Source organism: Crocodylus siamensis, chromosome 5, assembly GCF_052110815.1.
Source record: "Crocodylus siamensis isolate JL-2025a chromosome 5, ASM5211081v1, whole genome shotgun sequence".
Classification (NCBI taxonomy): Eukaryota; Metazoa; Chordata; order Crocodylia; family Crocodylidae; genus Crocodylus; species Crocodylus siamensis.
The window spans coordinates 94,041,418-94,068,321 of record NC_143399.1 but is presented as its reverse complement, the minus strand read 5'-3'; positions in this window follow the sequence as shown (position 1 = coordinate 94,068,321).

Genomic DNA, 26,904 nt, shown 5'->3' with positions numbered 1-26,904 from the left:
CTCTTGAAGCTTCACAATGAAGATCCCAGACTTTAATAGCAATGCAGACTAAGAAGACCAGAGTTTAATATTGCCTTTCCCCAGAAAATGGCTTTTCACTAAAACCAGTGTCAAAAGGAATTTGACATCCTTGGATGAGGAAGAATGGCTGAAGGATCATTAAAAACAAAGGAATTAGTAACAGTAGAACAGAGTAAGGAAAGTGATCAAAGTGAAAAACTTCCTAGGGTAGTAAGCAGACAAATGAAGCAGGTCCCCTGGATATCTATAATTACTGATGAGGAAGCTAATGAAAGCACTTGGGGGATGACTCAGGCCACTATGTAAAGTGTTGCCTGTGAACTATTAAAAAGGACAAGGTATCGTTTATCACAGAAATATGTTTTTGATTTGAGATTCCTTCTCCCTTGATCAAAAGGTCAGAAAAATCGCTTTTTATTCTTTGTGCAAAAGTATCGTTAAACTTGAAGCAACATAATCACCTGGGAGTACAGTTCTTGAAGAAATACTTGAAAAATAAATATGAATTAGCACAAAAGAATCATTTTTAACACCCTAAGGAATAGCATACCTCTGATCTCATGCCATTAACTGACAGGCCACTTTGAGATATAGCTGTGTATTTCACATGCCACATATCTTCAGAGAGCAACTCAATGTGGATTATGCAAAATTCCTTCTCTAAGTCTTGCAGTTATTTCTCCATCACCCACTGTGTAAGGGGAGCCCATAAATTTGAATTCAACAAAAAAAAAAGTCAAATTGCTACTTATTTTATGACTGTTTCAAGAAAGGCATCTTGAAAGGTAAGAAAAACCACAGACCTATGCTCAAGATGAATGTCAAAAGGGCAAATGGTAGCAATGAAGTGGTTTCATTTTTCAGAACTAGCCACTGTTCTTGCATTATTTCAAGACTAGCTGGTCCTATAGATACTAGACTGCTCTCTTTCTTTAGCATACCTGATGGAAATTTTGATGGAATAAAGATGTTTAACTAAATTTAGGTGACCATAAGAGACATAGATTATCTTGAGGAAATCCCTACACTTGGCAAATTTCCCCATTACTGGCTCCAGCTAAACTGATGTCCTAGATTTTCTATTTCAGGCTTCAAATGTTGGGTTTTGGCTTTGTTTTCACTGCCTCAGTTAATTTATGCTGAGATTAAATATTTTTTTTATTCTCAATGCAAACTTCCTATCTGCTGAGTCTGATGTTGGATTTTGGAAAGTGTCATGATTGTATTTTACACTGACCCTCACTTAGACATTCCAAGTCAAAAATAGTGTGCTTAGGATAAGGTTAGGAAAGATTTATATCCTCCCCAACCCACCTACTTGCATAGCATATTGGCTTCACTAGTGGATGTGGTGTAAGAAGTTTTATATCTTCTGAGAACATTTTGCAAAGATTTTTAGGTAGAGTAAGAATGCCCAAGACCAAGGTCTTCAGTGCCTCCAAATTGAGAACTCCTGTCCCACCACTGGCGATGCATAGGAGGTACACGCAGGTATAAATGAACCCCCAGAGATTGGCCATGCCCCCCCCGAGATTGGTTGCCGCTGCCTCTGCCACTTGTCCTTCCCCCACCCCCTGCCACCAACACTACCAGTGGTGTCTGCTGGTGGTCGCTGATTGCTGCTTGGCACTCGCCATGCCCCCCCTGCCACTGCCACCACTGCAGCCACCTATGGGTGATCCCCAATCGGCAAGCCCTTGCCACTGTCACCACAGCCACCTGCAGGAGGTCCCTACTCCTTGCTGCCACAACCCCACTGCTAACAGCACTGCTACCACTGCCTGTGGGCATTTGCCATGCCCCCCAAGCCTCAGAAGGCACAAGGAATTCATGTGAACCACAGTATTATTTTGGAGAGGTGGGAATTTTAGGCCTCTTTTCCTTGTATCAAGGGAACATGGTTAACTATCCTTGTGCTTTGATTACTTTTTAAATGACTGCCAAGTAGCCCAGCAGTTAATTTTCATATTTAAATAAAAGTTGTTGCTTTTGCTTTGTGATCCTGTTGGTGTCACTGGGCATAACCTTGGGTAACTCAGAGGGATGGAAGACCACGAGTGTCAAGGAAGTCCTTCTGCTCCAGGCTCAGATGAGCCAAAACCCCCGCCTTGCCCAACCTTTGTAACCCTTTCTATGGTGCCTGCAATCTCCTGTCCTTCTGGAAAGCAGGCGAGCTAAAACTGTTATCTGTGGAATGCAAGGGCACCGCTCGGAGAGAGAAGGGAGGAGGGAAAGGGGAGGAAGAGAGGGCCAGCTGGTGGAGAATCACTGGGAAACTGACCTGGGTATAAAAAATTCCACTGTTGCAGGGTTAAGCACGCAGGATTTGAGACCATACAGTCTCCCTGTGCCTTTTACTTGAGCTCAAATAAACTCTGTCTGCTTCTCCCCCCAGTGTGTTTATTTGGCGCGACGCACACCGGGCAACGAACCCAATTGTTGCCTCCCTCGGGCACCTTGTGCCGGCAACAATCCAGTTACACTTCACTGTTAGGGTAAAAATAATTTGTATTATTAGGAAGTACTGGATTTTTAGGTGACTATGTAGCAAAACCCCGTTTTTCATTTTTTTATTTATTTTAAAATGCATTCCCTCCTCTTTCCCAACCATTTCTGACTTTTTCTCTCCCTCTCTATTCCCTATAGATAAGTATAAGAAAGCTAAGATGTAGGATAAGATTTAATATTTTATTTTAGGTAGTAAGTTTTATTTTTCTCTCCCCTCTGCAGATAAGTTCCCTGCTATTTTGATATTGATACCCACTGTTTTATAAGTGATAATTATATGTTTGTACTACTTTTATATTGTGTGATTACTGTTTTAAGCCTATATATGTAAGTTAGTGTAAGTTATGTCAACCCTCCTTCTTGTGTCCTCTGCTTGGGCATCCTCTGTGTAGCAACAGTATGAGTCACGTACCCCTCCCATCTAAATTGGTTCCGAGATGAATGAGAGTGATTGGGAATGATTGAAATACAATGGTAGCAGGCCTCTACTGAATGGCCTGTAACAACCAGGCGATCACCTCTCATTGCTTCATCCAGGAACCACAAACCTCACCTAGGAACAGAGACAACAACGCAACATTTGAAAGACAAAAGACCCTGCATAACCAGCAACTCTACCATTGTACCCACCATTACAGACACCCGAAACTGCTCATCCCTGCATGAAGCACACATGCTCAGTACACCAGGGCTGACCCTTGCCTGGGCATGCCTCCTGTCTCTAGGGTCACACCAGGTCTGCCCCTATAAAAAGGGATAGTGAAGACAGACCCAGGGGGATGCCCTCTCCATCTGGACCAGCACCATGCCACACTACCTATCCACCCAGAGGCCCTGCCGGTGACCCCCCTCTGGACAACATCTACTGGACAAGGACTCCTTTCCAGCCTGGATAGGTAGCTATCTCCCCCACCCCGTCTTCAACCAAGGGCTTGGACTCTGCTTGCCTTCCCTACCTGGACTTCAACCCTTCCACTGAATCTCTTTCTCCTGCTGCCATTGTGAATGCTTGTGTGTGTATGTGTGTGTGTGTGTGTGTGTGTGTGTGTGTGAACCAATAATTTTATGGGTCTGTGTAGTGTGTTGTCTGTTTAATAAAACTGCTATTTGGACCCATAAAATGGGTTTTACTTTACTATTGTTTGGCCCTGCTCCAACCTCTGCTCCTCGCCCCTCTAACTTCTGTCTCATTTCTCCCTCTCCTGCTTCTGGCTCACTGCCACCTCCAACACCTGTCCTGAGCTCCTCTCTGCCTCCAACCCCTCTGTTTCTTTGCCACTGTTTTATCCCCACTGCCTTTTCCTTTTCCCCTGAGCAACCAGGTTTCTGCCTCAGTTTCTTTGCTGGCTGGCTCCTCCTTGCCACCACTTATCTGCCCCCCCAATATCTCAGCTGTCTGCCTCAGTTACCAGCCGCAGTCTACCTTAAGTAAACCCAAGCCTCAGTTCCTCAACCAGCTTCCATGTCGTCCACCAGTTCTCGTCCCAGTTTTGGCAACTTTCACTCCCTACACGTTAACTCTCTCTCTCTCACCTGAAACTTCCCCCAAGTATCCCAGGTATCCCAAGCACACACATACACACTGTACCATCCAAGTTAGGAACCTACCTGTGTGTATGTGTAGGTGGGTTTATGTGTGTGAACTGGTGTGTGTGTGTGTGTATATGTGTATACACACATACACACACAGACACGGAGGTGGACACAACAGCAGCGGAGCCAGCAGTGGGGGCAGCAGCAGCTGATCCCCCTAAGGTAAGTGGGAAGAGGGACTGGATGCAGCTGAGCCGGATCCGGAGGGGAAGCCCCCCCAGATCCCTCTTAGCTGAGCTGGTAGGGAGCCATGCTCCTGAGCTGTGGTGGGCGAACATCATCGCCTGCTGGAATTCACCATTCAGCGCAAGGTGGCAAAGGCCTACAGAAAGGCAGCAGCCCTAGATTTCAGGAGGGTGGACTTCAACAAGCTAAGAAGAATAGCAGGGAAGCACTGAGGTCCCAGAAGGGAGGGGAACCAGGTGTCCAAGAAGAGTAGTCTCTCCTTAAGGAGATGATCCTCCAAGCCCAAAGGGAGGTAATCCCAACATGGATCAAAGGGGGAAGGAGGACACAAAAGCCCTCATGGCTTACCAAAAGCATCCGGGAATGTCTCCTAGCTAAAAGGGAGGTGCACACCTAATGGAAGGGAGGGCCATCAACAGGGACGATTATACTGCAGTTGCTCAGGGATGCAGGGGGACTGTAAGGAAGGCCAAGGCAGAAATGGAACTGGGCCTAGCTTCCTGGATCAAGGACAACAAGAAGTCCTTTTTTAAACACATACGGGGCAAAAAGAAGGTTCTGGGTCCTGTAGGGTCCCTGCAGGACACGCTAGGAAATGTGGTCATCACACCAGACGACAAAGCTAACCTATTCAATGATTTCTTTGCCCCCATTTTCCTGAGCAAGAACCAGAACAGCCACCTCCCTCTGGGCCCCCCTTACACCCCAGAGGAGATGCACCTAGGCCAAGGGTTAGTGAGGAACTAGTTAGGGAACTTCTGGAGGGACTGAACGTATTCAAATCAGCTGGTCCAGACAATCTCCATCCTAGAGTACTGAGGGAATTAGCTGTCATTGCAGGACCCCAGAGCTAGCTGAACGATCACTCATGGTGCTCTGGTGTGGTGCCAGAGGACTGAAAGAAGGCCAATGTGGTTTCCATTTTCAAAAGGGGGAGGAAGTAGGACCCAGGAAACCATAGGCCAGTTAGTCTTACCTCTATCCTGGGTAAGCTTTTTGAGAGAATAATTCTGGCATATGTCCACGAGGGGCCAGTGGGGGAAATTATCTTGGGGCAACCAACACACGTTCATTAGAGGCAGGTCCTGTCAGACCAACCTGGTGGCCTTCTATGAGCAGGTCACCAAATCCTTAGATGCAGGGGTACCAGTGGATATAGTCTTCCTGGACTTTCGGAAGACCTTTGACACTGTCTCTCACCCCGTTCTCATTAAGATACTGGGGAACTGTGGAGTTGACACCTACACAGTCAAATGGGTTGGCAACTGGCTGGAGGGTCGCACCCAGAGAGTGGTAGCCCACACTGTTCAACATCTTCATCAGTGACTTGGACGAGGGGGTAAAAAGCACCCTGTTCAAATTCACTGAAGACACTAAGATGTGGGGGGATGTGGGGGGATGTGGGGATGCTAGAAGGGAGGAATAGACTGCAATCAGACCTAGACAGGTTACAGGGGTGAGTGGATGAGAATAGGATGGGATTCAACACCGAGAAGTGCAAGGTAATGCACCTGGGGAGGAAAACCCAGCATGATACCTGCAGGCTGGGGAACTCCCTTCTCATCAGTACAGAGGCAGAAAAGGATCTTGTAGTCGTCATTGATGCCAAGATGAACATGGGCCGGCAGACTGGGATGCAGTCAGGAAGGCCAACTGCACCTTGTCATGCATTCATAGATGCATATCAAGAAGATCCAAGGAGATGATCCTCCCCCTCTATGCGGCACTAGTCAGGCCACAGCTGGAGTACTGCATCCAGTTCTGGGTGCCGCACTTCAAGAGGGACTTGGACAACATGGACAGGGTCCAGAGGAGGGCCACTCACATTATCAGGGAGCAACAGGGTAGGCCCCACGAGGAGAGGCTACGGAACCTGAACCTATTCAACGTCCACAAGAGAAGGCTGAGGGGGGATCAAGTGGCCTGTTACAAACTAGTCAGAGGGGACCAGGAGGCATTGTTCCCCCAAGCCCTACCAGGAGTGACTAGGAATAATGGTCACAAGCTGGCCGAGGGTAGATTTAGGCTAGATATCAGGAGTCACTACTTCACGGTCAGGGGGGCTAGGATCTGGAACCAACTTCCAAGAGAAGTGGTGCTGGCTCCTACCCTGGGGGTCTTAAGAGGAGGCTAGATGAACACCTTGCTGGGGTCATTTGACCCCAGTACTCTTTCCAGACCTGGCAGGGGGTTGGACTCGATGATCTGCTCAGGTTCCTTCTGACCCTACAAACTATGAAACTATGAAACTTTTTATATATATATATATATATATATATATATATATTCATAGTTACATATATATATATATATATAAAAATGTATATATGTATTTATGTGCCTGAGATGGTAGTGTGTGTGTGTATGCACCTAACTGATTTGTGTGTTTTTATATATGCAATTGTGTCACACCCTCCTGTCTTACAGCGCAATATTGAGATCCTGAGAGTTGGCCTGACCCCACAGGGCAACATATAGAAGGCATGATCTGTGGCCTAGCAAAGCTGCTGACCACAAGGCAGAATGATAGCTAAGCCAGCCATTTGCTTATGCTAAGTAACCATTTTAACTGTGTCAACCATTTTCTAAAGGAAAAGCAGAAAGTAAATCTGTGCGAGTCTGTGTGCTGTGAACCAGCTACAGTAAGGAGCAAGATAAGATACAGGGGCACAAAAAAGGTTGAAGATGGTAGAATTGGAGGCAGAAAATCAAACTGGAATGTGAAAAACAACACGTAATTGGTAACAGAATCCAAGATGAACATATGCAAAAAGGTGAATGGTGATTGGAGAAAGTACTTCCAGAAGCTTCCAGGTTTTAGTTCAAGTCTGCCCACTGACCGAAGAAGAGAAGTCAAGGTCTTAGACATGCACTCATAGCAAAAATACATGTAAATGAATGAAATGCATAGGAAATTCCATGCTAATGAAGCAATCAGTAAACAGAGGTGGAGCTTAAGATGGGAGGAGAAATGGGTGGAAAAGAAGGCAGGACCAAGGTGGAGTGAATGTTAATGAGTATAAACAAAGTGTATAAATATAAGAAGAACCTATTGTTCAGGGCTGCTCCTCATCTCTTATGGTGAGAGAGCTCTGCTGAAGCTGTCTCCATTTTCAATAAAGCTGTTGTGAGCAATGTGTGCTGGTGTTTGCTCTGTGCTCTGCTCTGGATAATGAATAACAGGATTCACAGGTAAATGGAAAGATTGTCTCCCTAGCTGTTGGGCACTGCATGGAGTCAGGGTCTAACATTCATCGTTAAATCCAGTAGTGTCTCTGTCTTATGTAGATTGTTATCAGCTGTGGGCAGTATTGTATTGTCCTGATGCAGCCACCTTTTTTTCCTTTAAAAAAATCACCACAAAAATCACACTCATCTTATACTTTTGGTCAACCTATAATTGGGCTCCCTTCAGGCTTGACTTATTATTCTTGCAATATATTTGTTCATACAATAAAAATACCAAGTCATATTTTTTTGTGTAGTTATTTTAGTATTTTCACTGTATTTAACAACTTGGGTCCTTCCTTAGTTATTTTATTCTCCTGTGTTATTTTGTAAGGGCAATAGCAGTTCAATGTCTTTGTCTATAGTTACTGATTTATATTTGGGTGGGGAAGAAGGTTAGAAGCTGCTTTTCCTAAAATTGAACCTGAAAATGTAGGGTTGTCTTATAGGCAGGGTTGACTTACATTCAAAACAACATGGTACTTTACACAGTTGTTTAATGTTCTGTGTTGTGGATTCATGCAAGGTAGTATTTGTTTACCTACACTTTTAAAAAATATATAAAAGCATTGAGGCTCAGGTGCAAAAACATGATGGTGTACTGTTCGAGCATTTTGTGTCTGGGGCAGCCAAGCTCAACACTAAAAATACACAATAGAATTTGATTCACTATCTTGAAGTGATCTCGGTTCATATAGTTACCAAGTAAGTTGGACACACATGAAAAAAGAAACAGTTTTAAAGTTGCATTTCACAAGATTAGAATATGATTTTACAAGTGGAGGCTGAGTACTTAAGGGGAAAAATGCTAAGGGGCAATTTGAATAGTACTGGCTTGTACAAACTTTGTCACTCATACCATTTTTGTTATTTCCCTGCCTTCTTGAGAAGCAATTTCTTGCAAAATACAATTTAGAATTGTTATAAAATATCATGTAACTTAAAATGGCAATACTTAATTAGCAGTGCTAGAAATCATTAAATGTTTGCATCTAGCATTGTGGAGAAAGCCACTAACTCTGATCTGACTGAATTCAGATTAAAAAATTTGCCATGCCATAGGAAGCTATGCTGAACATTCATAGGGGTAGACCTCAATTAATTGTATCCATAATATAGATTGAAGTCTAGCTATTGTATAACATTTAAGTATAGAAACTAATATTTTTCTTTTTGGGCAGCTGACTCAAAAGTACACAGGAATTATCCATCTTGTTGTCTGTCAGATTTTATTGCTGTTTCAGCTTTTCTTCTAGAAGTTGTAGCTCAATTGAAACCTATATTGTATACCATATTATACTGTATTAACATGTTCTTGCTTTGCTGGTGTCCACATACCAGCATTTTGCCACTTTTACATTAGATTTCGGACAACTTTTCAAAGCCTTATTGGACAACTTGTAACATCACTACTTCTAATAGAAATTGCAGAGACACTTGTGTGTACAGAAAAGCAAAAAAGGAACCTCTACCATTACCATATATACATACACACCAAATTATTTTATAATTTAATTGTGTTTTGTTTTTAATTGAAGAACCATACATTAAGACCATGTGTGGTGCTTGAGCCTGTTTTCCTGCTAATTCACATTAAAATTTTGTCATTGCAGGGGCTTATGATGTACTTTTGCCTGATCTTGGATCTTTTTTCCAAGGCTTATGCAAATCAGACAAGGATAGCTAAACCCTGATTTGCTTCAGCATTCATATGAGAAATATGAAAAAAAAATCCCATTACTCCTTTATGGGAAAGGAAATTTCTAATGGTAGATGTGTCTCTAATCAAGCAAAAAAAGGTAGAAAAAAATTCAGTGTCTAGAAGCTGAAGCTAGACAAATATAAACTAAATATAAGAAATAGCTTTAAGGATAACTGACCACCTTACCAAAAGATAAGATGGAAGCTGTCACTTCCAGGCTGTAACTGAAGCCTAGAGATCTTTTTGAAAGAGGTGCAGCAACTAAAACAGAAGTTAAAGAGTTGACCTAGAAAATGATGTGTTTCTATGGTTTTTATTGTACTGTATGACATTCTAGATCATAGGTGTACCTTCTGCCCTTAATTAGTTGCTTGTTTGAAATGTTTAACATATTACTGCTGCTTTGTACGTGGTGAAAGTTTTGATGACTTCTGAATTTACCCATGTCCCAAATAAAAGCATGGACAATAAGCTATTCCAATGTGAAATCAAGTGCCACGTTTTATGCTGCCTTACTGGATAAAGGCTCCATTCCAATATACTGTTTTTCTGGTACAAGCCTGATGTAATCGTTAGTCAAAGGTAAATAAATGTCAGTGAAGTGGAATGCTATTTCACTACATAGCACAAGAAATTTCATCCAATTGAATAAAGGTTCCAAGTTCTAGTCAGGAGCTTGTCATTTACCTAGAATAAAAAAGTGTTGCAATTATGTGGAGTGAATTTGTCAAGTTTTAAGGAGCGGGAAATATGTGATGCTGGTCCATAATATCTATACTGTGGTTGACATACTCCCAAGCTATATAGGGTGATGTATTTATTCCTCTTACAATGTGTGGGAGGCAAAGTGGTAACTCTTAAGACTGCTGCCTGGAAAAGTAAGTCATGGTTATTAGAGTAAGATGTTACTAGGAAACAAATAATTTCCAAAGATGAACATCATTTAATTAGTGATTAGTGAACTTCAAAGAGAAAGAAAGAAAGAATGACTTTCACTTTTAAGAAACGTTTATTCCAGAAAAGGTGACAAATGGTGGGCAGTAGAAATTATGTACAATTTGGTCCGAGGATCTGGGCCTTGAGGACAAGGCCTGGGATCAAGGCCTGCAAGTGCCCGCACACTTTAGACAAAAAAACAAAAAACCCACAAAGAATAAAGAAGTATTCACACACACACACACACACACACACACACACACACACACACACACACAGAGTTCTTACCAGTGGGGACACCCAGGGGGGCCTCAGGACATCAGGGGTCAGCCCGCTCCTGAAGCACCTGCAGGAAACACAGGCACCTGGCTTGGGGACAGAGATGGAAGGCAGGCTGCCAGGCCCGCACCATGTTGCGGTACAATGCGGGAAGGACCACCCTGTTCAGGAAGGTGAAGTACAGCATAAAGAGCTCCCGGTCAAAGCCAAGGCCCCCACTCAGTGCAGAAACTGGCATGCCAGCTGCTGCCCCGGGATGTGGTCCTCGGCATACAGGAGCCACTAGAGGGCTTGCAGGGGGTAGGCAGCCACCCTGCTGGCCAAGCCGATCAGGCCCTCAGTGGTGGGCAGGTAAAGGGCAGTTCATGGGAGCCAGTGGTGTCCATCCCAGAGGAAGTCCACTAGGAGCTGCTGCAGTCTCTTGAGTAGGTCCAGTGGTGCAGCGGTGCCACAGGGTTGCCGCCACCAAGTTGTTGGTGATGAGGACCCTGCCGTGGTAGGAGAGGGCAAGCAGGCACCAGTGCTGCAGGCTGGTCTCCACTCCCTCCGCCTGGTCCTCCCAGTTGTGGGCTGCAAAGGCTGGCAGCCCCAGGAACACTCCCAGGACTTTGAGGCCTTCCCGGTGCCAGACGAGGCCCCCCGGCAGTTCTAGAGGTGGCTTGCAGGTCCACGTCCCGAGCAGGAGCATGTCACTCTTGTCCCTGTTGATGCGGGCCGATACAGCTAGCTCATAGGTGCGTTGGCAGTCCACAAGGGCCTGCACATCCTCCTGGCTGCCCAGAAGGACTGTCATGTCATCCTTGTATGCCATCAGCTGGACGGGGGGGCTGGTGGTTGGGCCTGGTGCCAGTGGCAGGGCTAAGCCGGTCAAGCGACATTGCAGAGCGTTGCAGCAGCAGTTCAATAGCTAGTGTGTACAGCATGCCTGAGACGGGGCAGCCCTGGTGTATGCCGTGATGCACTGGGAGTGGGGAGCACAGCATGCCATTCACCTTGAGTAGGCTGGAGGCATCATGGTACAGGACCCAGAGGGCCGTGATGAAAAGAGGCCCAAAGCCAAAAGCCTCGAGGGTGCCGAGCAGGTACTGGTGGTCAACACGATCAAAGGTCTTCTGGTCCAGGGAGACCAAGCCAATGTCCAGGCCAAAAAGCTCCACAGCTGTGAGCAGGTCATGCAGCAGAAACAGGTTGTCATGGATGGTCCTGCCCAGGACACAGTAGCTCTGCTCCGGCCTGATGATGGAGGCCATGACAGTGCTGAGACGGTTCGCCAGTGCCTTCACCAGGATCTTATAGTTGGCGCACAGAAGGGAGATGGGCCACCAGTTCTTATGGCAGCTGAGGTCCCCCTTCTTGGGCAGCAAGGTGAGCACTGCCCAGTGGCAGCTGGTTGGCAGGGTCCCTTCAGAAAGACTCCCCCTGACTCCCCCGCAGATACTTAACATATCATACTCACCATTATTAAATCATCGAGGGATTTGACTCTCTAGTACTGGGTGTGAAAAACTTATATGTATTTTGTAAACTTTCTTACAGTTCTTGCTTCCTAGCAGGTTGGAGTCAATAGAAAGTGAAAAATCAGCAAGGGCAAGAAATAAATGTTAAGAGAAAAATTATCCATATTGTCTTTAAAACTTCAGGACATACTTGGGTCAGGATGGGTTCCAAATTTAGCATGAGGATTCCTGTCAGTATTTTATAACAAGAACATTTTACTAATCTCAGTAAGTAAGTGAAAATGTTTATGAAAATATTTACCTGTAGGAGATATTTATGGTTCAATACCTGTTGACTGGGGGACGATAGAGATGTCCTAAATCTGAGTCTCTAAGCTGACATGTATGCCTACATTATACTAATCTCTTTCAGAAGCTGAGGGAGATCCATCTTAAAATTAGTTGAAGTCCTCAGTCCTTCTATTGGAAAGCTGTTCCTTAACTTTATATTTTTTCTGGCTATAAACTTTCTAATTTCCATACTAAATGTGTTCATAGACAGTTTATGCCCATCTTGTGTTTGTGCCAACATTATCCTTGACCTCAAATAGTGCTTTTTATATCTGTTGACAGACTTCATACCACCTTCCAGCTGCCTCTTTTTCTAGGCTAAACAAGCCCAGTTTTCCATCCTCTCTCATGAGTGATATTCATTATTTTAATAGTTCTTTCCTGTTGTTCAAGTTCTGATTTTTTCCCTTTTTTTGGATATCTTAATATAATGCATTTGATCCAAGAATTTATTTGGGAGACAGGACTCTGCAGTACTTATCCATGCTGTTACTGACTTGCTCTGCTATGGAAAAAAAAAAAACATTTAACTATTTTTTCTGCCTCAGCTGAATCACCTGAAAGCTATGGCTAGTGATATTTAAAGATCGCCCTCCCAGAGTAGTTGCTAAGCTTAATAATTGTAAACCATAGCAGTAGACTACTTCAGTAAATAAGTCTAAAAATATTTACTCCTGAGTATCACAACAAGTCGCAGGGCAAAGAATGGAGAGAGACACTGATGATACCATATTATTTGCAGATAAACAGTGATAGAACACCCAGGCATTTTACTTTTTAAGATGTGTCTTCATTTATCTTATTCTTGTACATGATAATCTGGCATACAGTTTTACTCTTGTCCAGAAATAGGACCAAGGTGTAAGAATATAGGAAGGTAGGGTATTTTTGGTTAATACCTCTATTGTTATTTATAATAATTTCAGTCTTTCTCCTACAATTATAGTACTGCAATTTCTTAAACTGTTATTGCAGTGTTTTGTATTTGCATAATTTAATGGATTATAGCTCAGTTCCCTCATGATCTTTACTCATTGCTGGCTTCACAGCTGGGAGGGAAAGATGAGGAGTAGGGAGATGGAGAGTAAATTAAAAAGACCATAATTCATTACAGCATTCAGTATTTGTTTTCCAAACACAGTTTAGGAATGTCAGTTCTATTGGGATTGATCTGAAAGGTTAATCATGATAGTTTAACATGTTGACCTTTATTTATGACTGGAGCAAACAAGCACACTGAAGGTATAAGCTACATAGAGTTTTGAGCCTTCTCTCCTGTAATTGTGACCTGTACATAAGAAACTTCATGGTGTGTATTGTATCAACATAATGCAAACTAATTAGCTGTTGAACTGACTAGCATATGGTGTAGCAGACTTTTCCCCAAAATTGGTTTGTATGGAAAGGTGCCATTTTCATGGGCCAAGTCCAGCAAACAATCTGTCAGATTTTGTTGTCCTAACTCTTCAATAATTAAAGGAAAACTGGCACTGTCTTCGAAGTATCTGAATATCCCCCAAATACTACTTGTCTGAATAAGCAGTTTCTGTGTAATTAACTGTCCTCGTGAATACCAAATAGCAATTTGGTGTGTGCAGTAAAGAAACTCTTTTCACACAGCATTCTCTCGTGTTTTGGGGTTCTATATAAATCAGCCAAGCTTTCTGCTACAGTGAAAGTCTTGGTTAATTAACTGTTCCTTAAATTTAGATGGAAAAATAGAAGTGTTAAGTCCCAAACTTCAGGGCCTGTTCTGAAACATGCTTATGTCAATGAAAAAGCTCACTGAAGCTAGCAGGATTTGCATCAGGTTCTGTGACCAGGTTCAGTCTTAGACTGTTGTTACCTCTAGCTGCATACAGACAGGGTCTTTGTACTGCAATATTTTTTTATGACTGCACCAAGTGAAAGCAAATGGACATCCATGCCCTTTGTCTTTATGGCCATTACAAAAGGCAGTATTAATTTGTGCTGTTATTTTGCAGTGTAAATCTATTTGTTTTAAGGTGGGAGAGTGCAGGCAGAGCAGAGAGGAATCTGACTTGACCTGGATGTGGGGAAACCCAGTGTTTTACTGTTTTCAGAGGCATACCCCAAGTGCCTTTTGGTCCTATAGGATTGTGTCTACTTCTCCCAGGAGAAGCAGGACCCAACCCTGGGGGCAATGGGTAACATTTTATTTCACCCAAGGAAATTTATTTCACCCAAGGTCAGGTGTGTTGGGATGTATCTTGGCACAGCTGTTCTGCTTCATTTGGTGATATCTGTTTATAGCTTCCAATGTTGAAAATAATTATATGAAAATATATGCTTTCAGTAGCTAAACTTAGAGATCAGACAGGAAAAAGGTTTGGAAGTCATTGTAGACAGTTCACTAAAAGCATCAGCCCAGTGCTCAGCAGCCATCAAAAAAGAAAACAACATGTTAGGAATTATTAAGGATGGAATTGTAAACAGAACAGAAAATATCATAATGCACCTTTATAATCCATGGTGCATCCACACCTTGAATACTGTGTCTAATTCTGCTCCCCACACCTCAAAATGGAGATAGAAGAATTACAGAAGGTACAGAAAGGACAACAAGGATGATTAATGGTAAGTGGGGACTTCTATGTGAGGAGAGACTAAAGAGGCTAGACCTATTCAGTTTAGAAAAGAGACACAGGTGGGGGTCATAATCAGGGTTTACAAAATACTAAGTTGCAAAGACAAATCTCGCACAATACAAGAACTAGGGGTTACAAAATAAGACTAGTCGGTAGTATGTTGCAAACTAACAAAATGAAGTTTTTCACACAGTTGGGCGTGTGTACACATGCATATTTACTGTGCAGTAAGCAAAATTATTGCACAATATGGGTGCATGCCTATACACGCACACCCATACTGTGTGCAATAAATGTGGTAAATTATGTTGACTTGAGTATAAATTTGATGCCTGCATCAGGCAGGCATCAAATTTACGCCCAATTAGTTAGTGTTCAGTAACGCACATGTAGATTCAGCACTGCACAGTAACACTGTGTGTGTGGATTAACTTGGGACTAACTTTAGTCCCAAGTCAGTCCACACACAGAGTTAATGGGCTTTAATTACTACACATGTAGACTCTGGCCTATTCCCATTTACTGCACAGTAAATGTAAGTCAGTGTAAATGCACGTGTAGACTCACCCAGTTTGTCATTGAAGTGTAGGACTCATTGCCACCAGATGTTGTGGAATCTGACAGTTTAGCCAGGTTCAAAAAGGGATTGGACAAATTCTTGGATGAAAGGAGTATCAGGAACTATTGACAATATGAGTTAGAGATACAGTGTCTAAATCTGAACTTTCTAGAGCTTAAATGTTGGAGGCTGCTAGTGAGAGAGGAACAGTGGAAAAAACCTGGTAATACCCTGTTCACTCTGCTTTTCAGCATTCACCCTATGCCACTATGTGACAGGATACTGGGCAAGATGAACCTATGGCCTGACCCAGTAAATGGCAATACTTATGTTCTTATAAAAAATCTGCCAGGCTGAGACAGTTGCATGGATATTGAATCCTCTAATTGTTCACAGAAAAAAATAGAAGACAGACAGAAGACATTTCAGAGCATTAGCCTTACTGTGTGCCTCAACTGTGGTCTCTGATGCTTCATACTCTTAGCCTTACTTTTATAGCATTTTCTTCTGCTGATGTAATTGATCTCTCTTATCTGCAGTTGTAGGGTGGGGAGGCAGGAAATTAAAATAATAATAATGATAATCATAATATTTCAAGATGAAAACAATAATTTTGTATTTCTACAAGCTACTTTGGATTAAAGTGAATGCCAGATGTAATACTTTATGCAGTACATTATGTGCACTGAAACAAAATAAACAATCAGAAAATATGTGCAATTTGGCTCATTGAAGATGGCTTCTGTATTATTAAAAGTATTTTTATATTGGCAATTTTGAAATTAAAGCTTTCTCCTAAGGAATTTGGAATCTTCAAGTAAGGAAAATAATTAATACTTTAAAAACATAAATCACATAAACTTTCACTAGTAAACATTTAGGTTTTTGGAAAACCATATCAAGGGAACATATAAGTGAAATGATGTATTCACAGGAAATGTTGAGAACTGTCTTGATTTCAAGGTTTTTGTTACGTATTTTACTTAATGTTGACAGTGCATGCTGTCTTTGGAGCAAGGTTTCATAGCGCTCTTACCCCTAGAATCCCTTGTTTCCAGATGGAAATGAATGCAAAATACAAATTGGTTTGGACTGCGATGTATTAGTATGGCCTTGTCATGAAAAATATACATTCATACATTCACAGGAATAGTTTAACTAACAAACAAACAAACACCCACTCATCCTGCAGTCTTTCTTAGAATGATCCCTTCATACAGAGTGATGATAGGAAACTAATGTCAACACTGTGACAGTGGTATTTATATTTTCAAAGTACAAACAATTATTAGGACCAAAAAGGACTCTTTTATTTTATAGTTTATGCATTTTCCCTTAAGTACTATATTGTAATTACTTACATGGGTGACAAATCCATTATTGTTTGTGCAATTATTTTGTTAGGTACAACTGGTAAAATATTGAAGCCTAAAATGCATTAAGTTAGCAATGATTTCCATTCATAAGTTTGACTTATTTAGTGAAAACTAGAAAGGGCAGAAAAGCCAAATAATCTTTTATTACTTTCACATGATACTGTAATTGACTGCAATTTACAAGAATTTTTAAGTGCAAAACATATCTCTCAATCTTTCTTCCCATTTACTTTCTAGAGGAGTAATGATCAGATCCAGAGATAGGATTAACTTAAGTGTACTAGAGTACTTTCTTCCTTTGTCAGAACCCCATTATAATGTAAAATTTAAATAAAATATAATGATCCTTCCTGTTAAAATGGAATTTATAAAATGGGAAACTAAAACATGAACAAAAAAAAAGAAGAGAAACAAGAAAGAAAGAGAAGCAAAATGAATATTGGGGATTGAGAAGAGAGAAATGAATGAGTTTTAAACAAGCTGTTTTACCAATTTGTAATGTACTCTATCGATGTAATATGGAATACACATTTTTATGGGACTTTCTCCCACACAAAGCATGAGGACTCATACCAGAATTTAGGTTCTGAAAGAAAAAATGTGCATGTCATACGTCTTACCCTTCCTTCTCTCCCTTCAGAAAACAAACAAACAAACAAGAATTTAATATGGTCAGATCTGAGTTTTAATTGAACATGCTAAATACTGCCAGAGCAAGCTTTAGTCTTCAGTTAATATTTTTAATGGATTTTTAAAGTTTTGTTTTTAAACCAGAATACTTAGCAGTAGTAGTCTCTGAACACTCCCTCGTCCTTATTACCATATGTAGACACCTATTTGAAACAGTAGTAAATTACTGATTTTATGTTTATTGTTTTCTATAAAAGCACACACCTTTTCTGTGAGCATATAAGAATGGGAGTCAACAGATGGAAAGATGTGCAATTATATACACAATTTCTTCTTTGCCTGCGAGCACCATTTAGGGTTTTGGGTTTTTTAAAGTTTTTGGGTTCATTTCTTTAGAGATACTTTGGTAAATAGCAGGAAAGTTAGCATTCTGCTCTAATCTGTCCAGTTAGTTTGTTCTTAGTGTACCTTGACTCTTGGAAACTTAATACTGATGTTGGATAAAGAAAAATGAAAGAGGGAATAGCTTGCATACCTTTTTGCCACCTCTGTTGAAGAACCAAATATTAAAAGTAACCAATTACATTAACAAAATACCAATATGCCAGGGCCTTTTTTCTTCCCCACCCCAGTTTTTTTACATTGGAGCCCAGCTTGAGAGGCTCCATCATTTACTTGCTGTGGGTGACCATATATATGTAGTACCATAGGATTTGTTGGAATGACCTGAACTGTTTTGGAATTAGCATAATTCACAAGGTATTTGAGGTGTCTGGGATGTACCAGTTGGTTCTATCTGTTGGTTCTGTCAAACACATGAGAAATGAATGGATGCTAAAGCAAAGAAGAGGGGTGCACTGATAGAGATTTTTGGGGCTGATACTGATGGCCAGTTTTTAAGGATCCATATTGGCTGATACTGATCCAATTCTGATATGCATCCCCACAGCCTGGAGAGTGGCATCCAACTGGTAAGTCTGTTGTGGGGGAAGGGGTGGGGAGGAGGGAAGGGGTGTGGGAGGTGCAGAGCAAGGCCCCTGCAGCGAGGGAGAGAGTGGGGGTGGTGCTGGGGCATGGGTAGGTGCTGCCCAGCCGGGGTGGTGTGGGGCACGGGATGGAGCTGTGGCTTATCCAGGAGGTGTGGGGAGTGGTGGTACCAGCTCCTGCCACTGTATGCATCCCAGGAGGACAAGGGGGAGGGGTGTGCTCACGGATGTCTGTGTGGGGTGAAGGCGGACTGCTGCTGTGGGCTGGGGCCAGGCCTATGCCAGACTTTTGCTGGGGCTGGGCCAGATTGTGCTTGGGGTGGGTGGCAGTGGAACTGGGAGGGGGAGCAATGGGTGAGCTATAGCAAATTTTGGGGTGGCTACAGACCCCACCACCACCAAACCCTCCTCTCAGTGCTGCCCACCCCTAGTGCATCTGGCTGCAGCCCCCCCCACCAGGAAAAGCCTGGCACAGCCCTGGTCCCAGCCCACAGTGGCAGCCCACCCTGCCTGGAGTACAGATCCAGGGCACACACCTCCATACCCTTGTGGGGTGTGTGCACTGGTGGGAGCCACCCCTCCCTCCCCACACTCCCCAGACCAGCCATGGTTAGTCATGTGCCCTATCCTGCCCCAGCTGTACAGCCCTTGCCCCTGCCCCACTCCCACTCCCTCCCTCACTGTGGGGACCTTGACTTGCCCCCAGACACACCACCTCCCTTTCCCCTTGCCCCTTCCCCCACAACAAACTTACCGTCTGGATCTAGCTTTTCTCCACACTGCCTGGCTGTGCTTCTGGCCATGTGAATGCTGCAGCTGTGGCTGTGCACATGCATGTGGCATTTATCATCCACATTATTGGCCAGATCAGACAAAAAAAGCTGACTGCCAATACTCCCAATTTTCCTCGTATTGGTGCCGATCTGATATGGGACCGATGCATCAGTGCACCTCTAGTAAAGAACAGACACACACAGAGAGCTAAATGCTTCTCTGTGGGTGTGTCTACACATGAAATTATGGGTGTGTCAACACATGCAATTAATGAACATGTAGATGCGCTGGAGTTTATTGCTCTCAAGCACAGCATTTGCACATATGCCTAGGACCACAGCATGTTAAGTCAGGGTGGAGCAGCCCCAGCTGGCAGGAGGCCCCAGGAATTAGCCTGCTGGCCTGGGGCTGCTCCAACACATTTAAATATGCTGCAGAGGGGCTGACTGGGGCACAAAGGTGTTTCAGTGTGGGGCTAGCTAGCAGGTAACTGAAGCACCTTTTTGCCCCAGCCAGTTCCATCAGTGTCTACACAAACATTGTGATGGAATAAATAACTGTACCATAGGATAATACCTGTGTCTAGCAGGTCTAGAGAGTTAATTAGTTTACTTCATCCTAATAGCACTGCATGTGTAGATGGAGTTAATCAGTCAATTCTGCAGTAAACATCTTGTGTAGATACACCCTGTGAGTACTTTTTTCCACCACCTTGGTGCTATGCCCAGTAGTGCCTCCTTCAAACATACTATGCCCACTTGCTCCTTCTTTTCAGAAGCTGATGCAGTGGGAAGAAATGAGGGGTTTGTTCACAGCATTCAAACAACCTAAAGAAGCCAAAACTGGATGTCTGCCCTCCATCCATGGTCACTTATAATTAAGGCATGATGCATTTATCTCAGTTAAAACCATCTACAAAAACTGGGCAACCTACATCCTATTCATAGAACTGAATAAGATGTTTGCTCCTCATTGAACACATGGATTTGGAGGCTAACACACTATTTTCACAAAAGGTACAAAAATAAGTACTCCACAAAAGACAATAAGCCAGATAGAGGATGTCCGCCCTTCTTTGATCATGAAAGTGACAGTGAAGGAAAAAATATCACCAAAAGAAGCAATAAAATTTTGGATAAATATTTCAGACTGGATAATACAGCTTATTCTACTGCATCTGTGAACAAGAGACAACTTTCAGTCTTCAGCATTGTGAAAGCCCAGCCACTGTTCTGAAAACCTTTGGAAACCTAACAGTTAAAGGTTTTAGTGATTGTATTGTATACTTTTTGTAACCTCAGCAAAGTCTTCAACAACTCAGGTGCACTTTTATTCTGCACAATAAACTTTCAGAAGCTTCTTGTATTACAAGTCAGTCAATGGGATTGTCACTTTTACTTTTTGACTGGCGTCAAATCCAACTCTGTGTTGAAATACAAAGGCATACCACAGAGTTTCATCTGGAAAAACCTTGATAAGTAGTGACAAAGCCTTGCAGATGACAGCACTTTGTTTTTGAGTATACAGTGTTTTGTTTGCAGTTATATGTGTCTTAGAACAACATTGATCACAGTACTTGAAAGGTGAAACCACCCACATTAGTGAAGGGTGTGATGAAATTTTGAGAAGAAGTACAAATTCATGGCTGGAATAATGTTTTATTTATTTATTATACATGTATTTATTTAATTTTTCCATTTGTCAATAATATTAAGAAGGCAAGAAGTATTGGTGAAAATTAAGTTTCCCAGACACAGAAGTACATAGGAAAGATATGGTTTGGGGACAATGCTTTACATTTCACTTTTTTCCAAACCTTCTTTTCAGTTCTTGACAGAGCAATGTCTTCTGAGTAACCTAGTGTGCAATACCATTTTGAGGAGAAGAACATTGTTATGCAGAATATCTGCATCAGTCAGAAGCATTAGAGGTGAACAGTTGATCTTCATCTTCTTTTCTAATCCCTAATCAACATAAGAAACTCACACATCCCATAATATGTCCAGGCCTAATAGGCCTCATATGAAACAGTTTCTTCACTTCAGTAAGAAAATTAATTTGGCTTTAAATGCATAGAATCATAGAAATTAAGGGCTGGAAGGGACCTCGAAAGATTATCAAGGCCAACCTCCCTGCTCTGCCCAGGAATACTGTTGGGATCAAATTATCCCGAAAAGATGTTTGTCCAGCCTCCTCTTGAAGACTTCCAAGGTTGTGGATTGCACTGTCTCCTTGGGAAGTCTATTCAAGATTCTGGTCATCCTCACTTACATTCAACCTGAAGCCATCCTCTAACAGTTTATGGCCAGAGCTCCTTGTCCTCTCCTGAGGTGCCCAAGTGAACAGTTTTTCTCCCTGTTTCTAATATTCACCCCTTACATACTTATAGATGACCACCAAGTTCCCCCTCAGTATTCTCTTCCCCAGGCTGAACAGTCCCAGATTCATTAGTCTTTCCTCATAACGTTTGTCCTCCAGGCCCTTAATCATTTTTGTGGTGCTTCTCTGGACCCTTTCAAGATTCTCCATATCTTTTTGAAGTATGGCACCCAGAACAAGACACAGTACTCCAGATGGGGTCTCACCAGCACCAACTAGAGAGGGAGTATCACGTCCTTAGCTCTGCTTATGACACATCAACTAATGCATCCCAGTATGCTATCACTTCTGTTGACTACAGAATTGCACTGGCAGTTCATGTTCATCCTGTGATCAACCATAACCCCAACGTTCCTTTCAGCCATCATGATGGCCAGGAAGTCTCCTTCTAACTTATATTCAGGTCACTGGTTACCTCTTCCCATATGAAGCACTCTGCATTTATCCATATTGAACTGCATCTGGTTTTGTTCTGCCCATCTTTCCAGCTTGTCCAGGTCTGCTTGGATTCACTTCCTATCCCCTAATGTGACTGATTTTCCTGATAACCTAGTATCATCCACAAAGTTGGCCAGTATGCTTTCCACATCCTCATCTAAATTGATAAATATGTTGAACAGCATGGGGCCAAGAATGGAACCCTGTGGGACACCACTGGCCACCTCTCACCAAGATGCTACAGACCTATCCACTAACAGTGTCTGGATTCAACCCCTTAGCCAGTTCCCAACCCACCTGACCTGACTCTGTCAGCCCACAATACCCCCTTTTTTTTTTTATAAGAGCATCATGGGAGAATATATTGAAGGCCTTTTAAAAATCCAAGTATATGACATCAGTTGCATCTCCCACATTTAAATGGCTTATTATTTGATGATAGAAGGATATGAGGTTTGTCAGACGTGACCTGCCCACAGCAAAACCATGTTGGCTATCCTTCAGCATCATGTCTTCTGCCAATCTCTCACAAATGGACTTGATGATTTTTTTTCAAAATGTTACCTTGGTTTTGAGGTCAAACTGACCACTATACTTTCCCATATCCTCCCTCCTCCCCTTCTTAAAGACTGGCACCACATTGGCCCCTTTCCAGTCTTCTGGGACCTCTCTTGAGCACCATGAGTCTTCAAATAGCTTCACCAACAGTCGCACAATGACTCCAGCCAATGCCCTCAGGACTCTCAGGTGTAGTCTATCTGGTCCTACCGACTTAAAGACATTCAGCCACTCTGAGTCCTCCTTCACCAGTTCAACAGTGACCATTGGTTGGCAATCGCCTCCCCCATGTTGGTCCATTCTCCAACCAGGCAGGCAAACACCACTTGCATGCAGGAACACTGACACAAAATATTCATTAAAGAATTCAGCTTTCTCCAGGCTCTCTATCAGCTGTTCCGTCTCATTCTGTAAGGACTCCAAATTTCCCTTGGTCTTCCTCCTGTTTCCTATATACCTAAAAGAGGACTTCTTATTGTCCTTGATTTCAGTTGCCATCCTGATCTCAGTTGCCACCCTTGCCTTCCTTATCCTTCCCCTACAACTATGGCTTATACTTGTGTTTTCCTCTTTGGTGACTGCCTCTTATTTCCACTGTCCATAAGCCTCCTTTTTCTTTTTTAAGCATTCTGTGACTCCTCCAGTAAGGCAAGAGGTCTTCCTGGCCCTTTACCATCTTTCCTGCATACAGGAATAGAACTTTTCTATGCTCTAAGGATCACTCCTTTGAGGAATGACTGTCCTTCCTGAACTCCCTTCCCCTCAAGTCCCTCTTCCCATAGGGACTTTCCTAGCTGAATTCAAGCACCTCTTCAAGCATGTGAGCAGACTGCACAGTTAAGCTCTAGGATGTCCTCAGAAGGGCTTAATGACACTGGTTTCAGAGCCCTAAAAGTTTATCATCTGTTTTGGATTTACATCATTCTTCCCATTCACTCCTCATTATGAGAACAGTTTCTCCAACCATCCTAATGTTTTAATTTAATGTCTCTTTGCTTCCTTCTAAAATAAACCTGCTTCTGAATTTTAAACTTCATTGTGATATCCTGTGATTTTAATTATCATGGTTCATGAGAATCCACTAAATCTGCATTATACTTGATCAACTTCTATTCCTTCTGTTCTGTTACAGGCTTGGACCAGGTTCCAACCACTTTTACAAGTTTAGGTATAATTTCTGTACCTACCCACTTAGGGCAACTTCACCCTTAGGTGTGGACTACAATTTCTGCCTCTATATGGATTCAGATACTTTTCATGAGAGAGAATTTTAAATGGAGCAACAGAAAAAAAAGAAGAGAAAAACTTAAAATATTTTTTGTATATGAAGGTGTTGTATCAACTGAATTTAATTCTTTAAGACACTGAAGCAGCTAAATGAGTTACTGCCATTTGGTTAACATTCTTAAATTGGCTTGTCTCTCTTATATCAGTTTAGTTAATTCTTTATGAATGTAAGCTAAATTAATACAAAACCCTTCTACATGATTTTAAGAATCCACATAAGGATTGCATCAGTTTAACTGGATTGATTTCTAAGTTGGTAGTAATGTGTCACTTAGACAAAAGGTAGACAATTAATGGAATATTAAGGGTCTACAAGCTGGTTTTGGAACCAGGCAGATGTGCAATTAGTAAAAGATTTGGATATACATTTACATTTTCAAAACTAAGTAGAAATCTTGCCTGCCCAACTTTCCGTTTAACTCTTCTGCATCCAAAAGTGCTGAGTAGTGTCCTTTGAAAATCTAAGCACTTTACCTGCTGTAAATTTGGCATGCAACAGTCTTTAGTCACTCAAATGAATTAGACCATTATGACAATGTATTGCCCACTGTAGATTTTCTATCTGTAAATTCAAATCTTGTAATTCTATGCAATTTATATTTCTTAAAGGTTGGGCTTTATTAATTTACACATTTTATAATAACCTTGTCTTCATCATATCTGTTTTTAATCCCATTTTAATTGGATTATTATTATTAATATTATTATTATTGTCTTACAAGTTGTGTGAAGGGATCCTGGAATTTATAGGCTTTTTGGCTTCCTAAACTTTTGGTAATAATGCAGACACGTTTGTGTGTAGAGGAAAAGAGAGGCATGTTTTCAACAACATGTTAAAATGGGCTAACTGCTTTTGCACTGCTTTAATGGTGTCTTTTTTTGCATGCCTTGGCAATGTATTGTGCTTTAATTCCAGCCCCTGTAGAAAACTCAGTGGCGTAATGTGCCTTAAATGATTTGGGGTGCAGCAAAATAAAGCTTCTTTGAGAAGTTTTAGTTTGCAGCCTCTACCACTGTGGAGTGAAGAACCAGGCTCCATGCAGTTCCACAGCTCTGCAGGAAGCCCTGCAGGCAGCCTGGCAGCAGCCCCGGAAAGCAGCTCCACCCAAGAAAAGTGGTAAGCCTTATCTGCGCTCCCCCTCCCACCCTGGACCCTGCCTTCCTGCCTGAGCTACACAGGGGCCAGCACATCCTTCCACAGTTGCGATGCTCCCTGAGACCACCTGAGCTGGATGTCTACAGGTGGGTGCTGTTTGGCGGGGGCACAGCTGCTGCAGAGAGAAGCACCAGCCACCCCACAGCCCAGGGATTGCACTACCAGAAGCTTGCCCTCCCCTCCCCACTGGAGAGGCATGTAAGTCAGCCGGGTGTGTGCACAACATGACGGTTTAATCAGCCCTGAATTGAAGTGGTGTTTTTTAAAACCCACCGCTTTAATTTAGGGCCCCTGTTTTATCTACACACACCCATTGTCATTTATACCCTGATATTTGAAGAGCAATAAAGAACATGCCACTCTTGAATTTGGAGACAGAAATGGGTCCAAGTTTCAATTGTAGAAGTGCTTGATAAGCAGAAAAACTTTCCTTATTTTTTTTTTAAAGGAAGGAGGGGAGATGAGAAAATCTAAGTTTTGTATTCAGAAGGGGGTTCAGTTACCCTAGTGATAGGATCCTCTATGACAGGTGTGCTCAACTTGTGGCCTGCTCATGGGGCCAGATTGGGGCTGCACCATGCCCTCCCACCTTGTGGGCCTGGCCATACTCTCTCTCTCATACTCTCTCTCTTTCTCCTCCCCCATAGCTCAGGTTGGACCCAGGCTGCCCCTTTTCCCCCTCCATGCAGCTGAATAGGGCCCTATTGTTACTGCCTTTTGCCGGATCCAGCCTGCAGGCAGCCTTGGCCCTGCCCATATGGCCTAGCAGTCAAAAAAGTTGAGTTCTACTGCTCTATGAGGAATAGAATATAAATATTTCAGCAGGATTGTTATTTTTAAGAAATACTGATAATAACTTTTTTCATATTCACTTATGTATCTGGAGGCTTCTACTCTGTTTTACACAGTAGTTCTCAAATAGATCCTCTCAGTTAAAGTAAAGCACTATTTGGTTCAGTGAAATTAATAAAACGAAGCATGCAAGAACTCAACCTAATTGATTTTTTGAGGCAAACGTACCTAAACATAAAACAATTTGCTTCTTATTCTCATGAGCAAATTCCTACACATGATTTGGCGGCTCTGTGTTTTCACAGCATTGAATATACATTTAAAACAATGGAATGTAATACATTTAAACTTCTAACCATGCCTTGATTAACATCCAAATTAGAGACCAAGCATTAAAAATCAGAATGTTGCAAAGATATGCCTTTATGTCGCAAAGATATGCTAGTAAAAAAGCTTTCAAACTTGATAGAGGAGCTAAGGCTGAAATGTATTTTGATTTGGCTAGAACAGTTTTTAATGATTCTTCAGTTTATCATGGTACACTTGAAAATCATTTATTAGGAAAACTGAGTTTGTAAGCTGCTGAAGTAATACAGTAAATTATGAAAACAATAGATTTATTTCAATCATACTTCTTATCTAAATATGTTAAACAAGAATTGAACAATATAAACACAGGCATAAGAAAATGAAAGAGGTATTAAAATATGACAGTGTTTTTCTGGCATGCTAAATGGGTTGCAAAAGAAAAAAAAATATTGGCTAAGTAAAGATGTTATACTTAATCCCCTTTAAGGATGTAGAAAGTGCTCTAGAGCCATAACAGAACAGATGTTCATGGCACAAAACTGTTTTAAAAAGGATGGACCCCACACTAAGTTAATCTTGAATTGATGTGCACCATGCTTTGCTGTGCTGTGAACTGGTTGCCACTGTTGGTTGCCCACTGTGAAAAGGCTTGGGCAGTGGGGAAGGGAACGACCCAAACCATGGACACCCAGCCTGCCCTGCCCCCACAGAGACCCCAGCTAGCAAGCTGTGGAGAAGCCCTTGCAGCAGGGGAGCTCCCTTTCCCCCAGCTCCAGCTTATTGACAGCAGCATCCAGCAGCTAAAGGAGGA